Source organism: Pantherophis guttatus, chromosome 2 (assembly GCF_059756535.1).
Source record: "Pantherophis guttatus breed Tessera chromosome 2, ASM5975653v1, whole genome shotgun sequence".
NCBI classification, from domain to species: Eukaryota; Metazoa; Chordata; class Lepidosauria; order Squamata; family Colubridae; genus Pantherophis; species Pantherophis guttatus.
The window spans coordinates 30,237,315-30,246,114 of NC_142064.1; positions in this window are offsets into that span (position 1 = coordinate 30,237,315).

The following is an 8,800-nucleotide window of genomic DNA, read 5'->3' on the forward strand; positions in this document are numbered from 1 at the left end:
AGTTTTTACTTTTAAGGTTTGTAGAGAAGGAGTTGGAAAAATGGTTTGGAATTTTGTTATCGTATATGTTGATTGCAGAAAGAATTCTATATGCTGCGTATAGAATTCTAAATGGAAAGGTATATCAATCTCCACAAGAGAAGATTTGATGGAAAAAGTGATGGATCTAGTAGAAATGGCAAAAATGACTACTTTAATTAGAGAAAAGAACGTATCCAGCTTTATTTCTACTTGGAAACTGGTCTGGACTTTGTGCTCAAGACAGAAAGTAAAAATTTGCAGCAAATTCAAAAGAACGTTGATACTTTAGAACTTTGATGCTGGACTGTACAGTATTGTACAGTCAGGAAAGTACACAAATGTATGAAAGAACAAATAGATTCAGAATTTTCACTTGAGGTAAAACTGAAAGTTCAAACTAGCATATTTTGGACAAATCATGCAAAGATCTACCTCCTTTGATAAGTCCCTTATACAAGGAGAAGAGGAAGAGGATGACCAATCGCAAGGTGGATGGATTCAGTTATAATAGAAGTGAATTTACTATTGAAAGACTAAAAACTCAAGATGAAGAAGATCTATTTTTATGGTCAATAGGAGTCAACACTGAGTTGATGGCACTTATTCAAGCAAATAATAATTTATTATTTGCACAGTGTATGAACTTCTACCATTGTATTTTTAAACATAACATGGCATGGAAAGGCTGAGCTATTTAAACCTATGTTGCCTTTTAACCAACATATTCATAAGATTTACACTGTTGCTCTCACCTGAAATATTTGCCATTTCTGATTTGCAGAAATCTAAATTTAAAGCTAGTTACCAAACTTGCAAGGAGTCAAAACAGGGGTGAAGTGTAAAATTTGTTACTACCGGTTCTCTGGGCGTGACTTGGTGGTGGTGGGGTAATGTGACTGGGTGGGCGTGGCCAACATTTTTTTTTAAACTTTTTTTAAAAAAGCCTCTGATAATTGTGCGGCTTAGCTGGGATCATCAGAGGCTTTTCAAAGCATTTTTTTCTGCAACCTCTTCGGCTGAAGAGGTTGCCAAAAAATGCTTTGAAAAGCCTCTGCCGATCAGGCAACTCAGCTTGGATCATCCGAGACTTTTCAAAGTATTTTTTTTACTACCTCTTCAGCCAAAGAGGTTGCAGAAAAAAATGCTTTGAAAAGCCTCTGCCGATCAGGCAACTCAGCTTGGATCATCCGAGACTTTTCAAAGTATTTTTTTTACCACCTCTTCAGCCAAAGAGGTTGCAGAAAAAAATGCTTTGAAAAGGCTCTGCCGATCAGGCAACTCAGCTTGGATCATCCGAGACTTTTCAAAGTATTTTTTTTACCACCTCTTCAGCCAAAGAGGTTGCAGAAAAAAATGCTTTGAAAAGCTTCTGACGATCCCAGCTGAGCTGCGCAATTATCAGAGGCTTTTTTGTTTACTTTTAAACGTTTTTTCGTCGGAAGAGGTTGTAGAAAAAAGGGTTTTAAAAGTAAAAAAAAAAGCCTCTGATAATCGTGCGGCTCAGCTGGGCATGGTGGGAGGGCGCAGGGATTTTTGTTACCGGTTCTCTGAACCTGCCGCCATCGCTACTGGATCGGGTGATCCGGTCCGAACTGGGAGCATTTCACACCTGAGTCAAAGGATTCAATTTCAGATGCTTGCCATGTTATTCACCATAACTATAAGGCTTGTTATTGAACTTATTACTTTTTTCATCTTCACATTCTTTTTTTTTCCTTTTTCATTTTTTTTATTGTAAGTGAATTGACAGTAACTGTCTTATTCTCATTGAAGGTTTGCAAATAACTCCAGAGCCATTTTTAAAATGTTATGAAGTATGTGAGTGTACAATTGGTTATAGAACTTTGATCAGAGTATGTATTTAAATTCCTAAGTGAACAAAAGTTGACAGAACCTCTGTATGACATCTTTCTGCATGCCTTTGAATATAGATTTACTATTTACGTGCAGTTATTTACAGACTTAAAATAAGAAAAATAAGAAGATGACCCTGAAAACAAGAGCTGGAAGTTATAGGTAAAGGTTTAGTCTAGTTGTTATGTCAACACTTAACTTTCATATGAGATGATAACATTTTTCTAGTTTTTACAATTAATTATTCTTTTGTGTGTGTGTGATTATCAATTTTACTAAACAGTCATCCCATTTTATTATGCTTCCTTACTCCAAAATGGTTTGATATTTTTAAATTTATATTGGGTGAAACTGCGGTGAAATCCGTCCGGATCTATCCGGCTCGTGTGAACTGGTAGCGCCGGTGGAAGTAGGCTCCACCCACCTGCTGGGATGTCATTACATCCCATTTTTTTACCCTCTGCGCATGTGCAGAAGTGGTGCGCGTGCTCACATTTCCAAACCAATAGCGAAGGTAAGTGCATTTCACTGCTGGGGTGAAACTTTTGAAGAACAGAACAGGATAATTCTGAATGTGAATACCAATGCATTTAAAAATTCATGTGAGAATGTCACTATCTATTAGAAAAGAGCTTGATTTTACACCATTCAAACTTCTTATTCAGAGCTCTTTTAACAATAAGTGTGTTCAACAGATAGTAAAATATAGCCAAACCTGACTGACCTTGAGAAAGCTATGGAGGGTCAGCCCTGCTTAGTTCTAGGATTATAAATGATCAGAGTAGTAGTCTGTAGCTGTAGACTGGGAAATAAAGATACATTGGAAGAAGACAGTGTCAAACTCCCTTTACACCATTGCAAATAAACCAGCTTAGCTCAAGGAAAGTTTGTATCATAATCATATCACTAAAAAAATTGAAACACATGTTTAGATTGCATTAAAATCTGGTGGCTGCTTGGTGGAACTAAACTAATGTACTTGTGCACCTAAACTAAATAACATTTAAATAATAAAGAGATGGAATCAAAATGAAGAATGTTGAACAGTACAAGGAACCAAAGGCATGATTGGAATTATCTCATTACTGTTTTGAATGGAAAGTGTTGCTGAATAATTGTAGACTTAGAAAGAATCGCCTACTAAGAAGTGACGTAAACTATAATCCGGATCTAAATGTTGACTCAGATTTACTGTACACTGTGTTCACATAATATACTAAACCCAAATTAACCCAAACCACCTTATGTTGTATCCATCCTATAATTATGATTTGTAAATTATCAGGTCAGAAAGTTTATTATTACAAAAGATCAACAAAACAACAAACGGACAAGCAAACAAATACAAAAAAAAGACATAAGTAAGAAAAATAGGAGAAATGTAGTCTTCAAGGAAGATAATCTGTTGGTTTTTTCGAAGCTAGGTAACAGAACTTTGTAACTTTGTAAATTATCTGAAAGTTTTTGTTGGCCAATAGAAAGGCTACATGACTATCATGTATTATTGCTAAAAAAGGAGAAAATAATTGTTGGCATAAGGCAAAATATGCAATTAAAAACACATGTGGAATTGTTTAGATTTCCTCCATAATACAAAGGTGTAACCACAAGATACCTATCCTGTAGCAGTATAAAGGGAAGAATGTTATAATGACACCAATCAATATTTGGTACAGATCAAGGTATAAGGTGCCTGACTGGAAGTCAAATAAAGTTCAGCTATCCAGGCTTTACCGAAACTGGATAGCTGAATCTTAGGTTGAAATGCAGTTTTAATTTAGGGAGCATTGTGCAACCAGTTGTATTGCTTGGTACTTATTTAGTGTACATAAGCTGTCTGAGAACAATAATACAGTTTATTATTTTTTGGATAAAGGCATTCTTACAGCTGAATTGGCAGTTTTCAAAATGAGATTAGGCAGTCTAGATAGAGTCCATTTAAATTAAGGCAATAGTTCATGACTGCTACAGTGGTGGGTTGCTACTAGTTCACCCCAGTTTGGGCAAACCAGTAACAGCGGCGGCGGGAGGCTCCGCCCACCCACCTGGATGTCATCAAATACGATCTGCGCACGTGCAGAAGCTTCTGCGCATGTGCAGACAGGGTGCGCACGTGAGCGAAGCGGTAGCAAAGGTAAGTGAAACCCACCCCTGGACTGCTACCTATTCTGCCAAAGTAATCTAATATTAGCATCTAGACTAGACTGTCAAGAAACCAAAACTGGCCTGATGTTAGTGTAAGGACCAAGTGTTGTCCCAAATAGAAATTATGCCAAACATTGTATATTCACATTACTATCAAAACCTCTGTAATATCATCATAAGCATTTCTTATATATATAAAATCTATAACTACAATGCATTTTTATATATTGTACAATGAAGGAGACATTGCAAGGCCTTATTTTATTCCCTAATTAATATTAAGCCATTCATTTATTCTCACATTTAGTTTACTTCCTTATTCCTCTCATAATTACAGTCAGCAACTAAGTTTCAGCTCCACATTCCATTGTTCAAGCCTATTTACTTTATTTTTCACTTCTTGTGGATTTAAATTATATATTTTTTAACATTTCTCTGTGACTTTTTCGATATGCAAAATCTTGTTCTGCCCAGCATCGGGGATCTGCCTAACACCTTTTCAAATGCGTGTAAAAAACTGATAGCAATAGCACTTAGACTTATATACCAGTTCATAGTTTTTTTACAGCCCTCTTTAATTTTTGCATTCTTGCTGTCTTTCCTTATATGTAGGGAAACAATAACAGCTTTTATCCAATCATTAAATACACATACAGTGCTCCCTCCTTCCCTCCCTCTCCCTCTCTGTCCCTCTGTCCCTCCCTCCCTCCCTCCCTCCCTCCCTCTCTCTCTCTCTCTCTCTCTCTCTCTCTCTCTCTCTCTCCCTCTCACACACACACACACACAAAGACACACATACACATCAAATGCGGTACCTGTTAAACTGGGCCCTTCAAAGTCTACTCCAGTCAAAGGAGCTGAATATGACTTTCTTATCAACAATTTTTCTTGCCCATCAACATTGAAACCATTGTGTCATTTGTGTCATCGCCATAGGGGCTCATACACAGGGACTTTCACCCTCAGGGCTTTGACCAATTGAGGCTTTCAAAGATTGCTGTGCCACAAGCAGCATCCCCTGCCAATGGGAAGGACGATACCAATTTCTGTTCATTTTGGTTGGTCTGGCACAAGCTCCCATGTAACGCCTCTCCTGCGCGAGCTGCACTGGCTCCCGGTGGTCTTCCAAGTGCGCTTCAAGGTCTTGGTTATCACCTTCAGAGCGCTCCATGGCTTAGGACCTGGCTATTTACGGGACCGCCTGCTGCCACCAATAGCCTCCCACCGACCAGTACGCTCCCATAGAGAGGGGCTCCTCCGGGTGCCGTCGGCCAAACAATGTCGACTGGCGGCCCCCGGGGGGAGAGCCTTCTCTGTGGGGGCACCTACGATCTGGAACGAGCTCCCCCCGGAGATACGGAGGATTCCGGATCTGCGTACCTTCCGTCGCGCGCTTAAGACGTTTTTATTCCATCAAGCTGGCCTGACCTAAACTTTTCCTCTTTTAAATGGAATTTTAAATTTGGTTTTAATTTATTGGGGTTTTAAAATGTCTCAGCCAAATTTATTTAATTAGTTTTATTTCTATTTTAAATTTTGTATCTATATGTTTTATTTATGGCTGTTCACCGCCCTGAGTCCTTCGGGAGTAGGGCGGTATACAAATTTAATAAAAATGAAAAAAAATAATGAAAAAGTTCAATCAAACCCTATTCCACCCAAGCATGTTCACATTATTATTTGCAAGCCAAGATGTATCATCTAGCGATTACTTTGGAAGCTAATTACTTGTTGCGTGCCACCTACTTACTAAGAGATATATGCAGTGCATTTGATAGTTATGTCTCAGAAGATGGACTGATTACAGATAAGCCAGTACTCATGTACACAAGACCTGCTAATAAACAGATTTATTGTAGAGAACCTAAAGAAGCCATTAAAATAGTTCTAACAGCTGGTATCAAATGCAGGAACAATTTACTATTTTTTAAATTAATTTATTTCTTGTTAAGAATGTTTGAGGATCAGGCCCAATAACTCCATCACACAATGCAATGTTAAATTATCAATCATTTATTTACATTATGTTTTCCTATTACAGGTGGTCAGCTGGAACTGACTCCGGACCGCATGGATGGACTTTAAAATACCTATGGGGAGGAGCTAAGGTAAGGAGGGGTCAGTGGGTGAAGGGGTCTCTGGGAGTTAACCCTTGCAGTCCTTGCCCTGTGGCATGGTCATATGGTTAGGCATTTATGCTTGACAAAACCCCCTCTAAATGCCTGACCTAGATGTTTGTGTGAGGTGATCATGCAAAGAGGTCTTTACAGGTGAACACCCAACCTTGAAGTTAAGTAAGCGTGCTGTTTGTTTGTTTGTGTATGGTTTCTATGAATCCAATACTGGAGAGCTGCCTGACAGGTTTGTGTTTAATGTCAATATGTCTCGATCTCTGACCTACTGCATCTGCTTTTGATATCTCGATGGCTGCTCTGTTGTCCTCGTGGATAATGATTGATATGCGGGTTCAGTCCAAACATTAGAGAGTAGATCATTGAACCAAATTAAGTTGTTGGCATCCTTGGACAAACATATGAACTTAGCTTCAGTGGTTGAGGTAGGTACCAAGTTTTGCTTACCCGTATACCAATGCACGGGACTGTTATTTAGGAAGAATATGTACCCTGACGTACTCTTCCTGCTTTTTACGTCCCCAGCCCAGTCAGCGTCCGCGTAACACATTAATGTTGGTTTATTGGAGATTTCTGGCTCCAGACATAAGTAAGCATCTGAACTGTGTTTCAAGTACCTGAGTATTCTCTTGATAGCATCCCAATGGCATGTGGTGGGCTTACCAATGTGCCTGGGTAGGAGATTGACGGGTAAGGCGATGTCAAGCCTTGTCCAGTTTGCTATGTACAATAATGAGCCTATGGTAGACCTGTAAAGAGTGTTGTCATTGAATGGTTCTGCTTCGTTATACAGATTCTTCAAGAAATCTGGCTGCATTGGAGTTTCACAGGGTTTGGCATCAAACATATAACATTTATGTAGGAGCTCTAAGATTTTCTCCTTTTGAGATAGCCAGAAACCTTTGTTGGTTTTGGTGATTTGTACTCCTAGGTACTTGTCCACCTTTCCTAATATCTTCAGGGAGAAGTGTTTTCCTAGTTCATTGGCAAAATTATCACATTTGCGCGTTTGGTCACCAATATATAATATGTCATCCACGTAGACAAGGACATATTCGATGGAATCACCTGCTTTTTTGGTAAAGAAACAGTTGTCTGCAGAAGTGGCGGAGAAGCCCATTGATCTTAGAATTTTGGCTAGACATTCGTACCACCTTTTCCCTGATTGCTTTAGCTCGTTTAGGCTTTTGTTTAGAAGCCACGTTTCCCCTTTATGTGTATCTTTGCTGCGGGGGGCCCTGATGTAAATTTCCTTGTCAAGCTCTGCATGTAGGTACGCTGTTTGCACATCGAATTGGTGTACCTTGAGACCTAGGATGGATGCTATCACTAATGCACACTTGACACTCTCAGCTCTGACTGTGGGGGATTACGTCTCAGTGTAATCTTCTGGGTACTTTTGTGCGAATCCCTGTGCTACTAATCTAGCTTTGTATAGCACTTTATTGTCCTTTAGTGTCTTGACCTTGTAAATCCACCTGGTACCAATTGGGGTCTTGTCATTTGGAACTTTGGTTGGGGTGTATATATTCAACTCCCGGAGGCTACTCATTTCCCTCTCCATGGCTTGCTCCCATTTGACCCTTTCTTCCTCGGGTAGGTTTAGTACCTCTTTGTAGTTGTTAGGGGTTAGATGGTTAGTATGCATGGATAGGACATAATCGTCTAGTTTCTTTGGAGTCTTGTTCCTGCTGGTTCTACTAGGTCTATCTGGTGGTGTTTCTGTGTCGTGTAAATATCTGGCCTCTCTCTTTGTTAGTGAGTCTAGCTTTATATTTGGGTGGTTTTCTTTCCATTCCCTGACTTCTATTCCCTGGCTCTTTGGTATGGTTTTCCCTTGTCCCCTGTTTTCCTCTATGATTTGTTCTATCTTGTCTTGATTGCTATTGGGTAGTTCCCTTTTGGGGAATACCTCATTCAGGTGTATCTTTGACCAGTTGGCATGTTCATGGAAGACTTCTGTTCGGGACACTATAAATTTATTGTGATTATCTATGAATCTAAATCCCTTGGTCTCCGGTTCGTATCCCATAAACCTCAACCTTCTCGATACTTTGTCTCCCTTGCGCCATAGCTGTTTGGGGATGTGTACGTCTGCTGTGACCCCGAATATGTGTAGGTGTGCTATTTGTGGTTTCCTCCTATACATTAATTCATATGGGGTTTTGTCTATCACACTAGATCACAATCTGTTCAAGATGTAATTCGAGTAGATAATTGCTTCTGACCAAAAATGTTGCCCTAACCCAGCGTCCTCTAAGATACACCTCATCATGGTTTGCAAGGTACCATTTCTATGTTCTACGACCCCATTTTGAAAAGCAGAAAACGGCGAGGATGTGAAGGGTAATACCCCTTGTGCTTTTAGCCAAAGTGAAAAATCCCTTGACAGAAACTCAGACCCCCGGTCAGTCATTATCTGCTTGATTTTAGTGTTGTGCTGTACCTCTACTCTCTTGTAAACTTCCTTGAACTTTTGGTATACCTAGTTCTTATGCTTGAGAGTGTATATGAACCCGTAACGACCCGTAACGTCTATAATAGTCAGAAAGAACCTCTTTTTGTATTTAATAGATGACCTTAGGGGCCCTACCAAATCCATGTGTACTAGTTGGAAAGTGGAGTCAGTAGTGCGTACTGACTTTTTT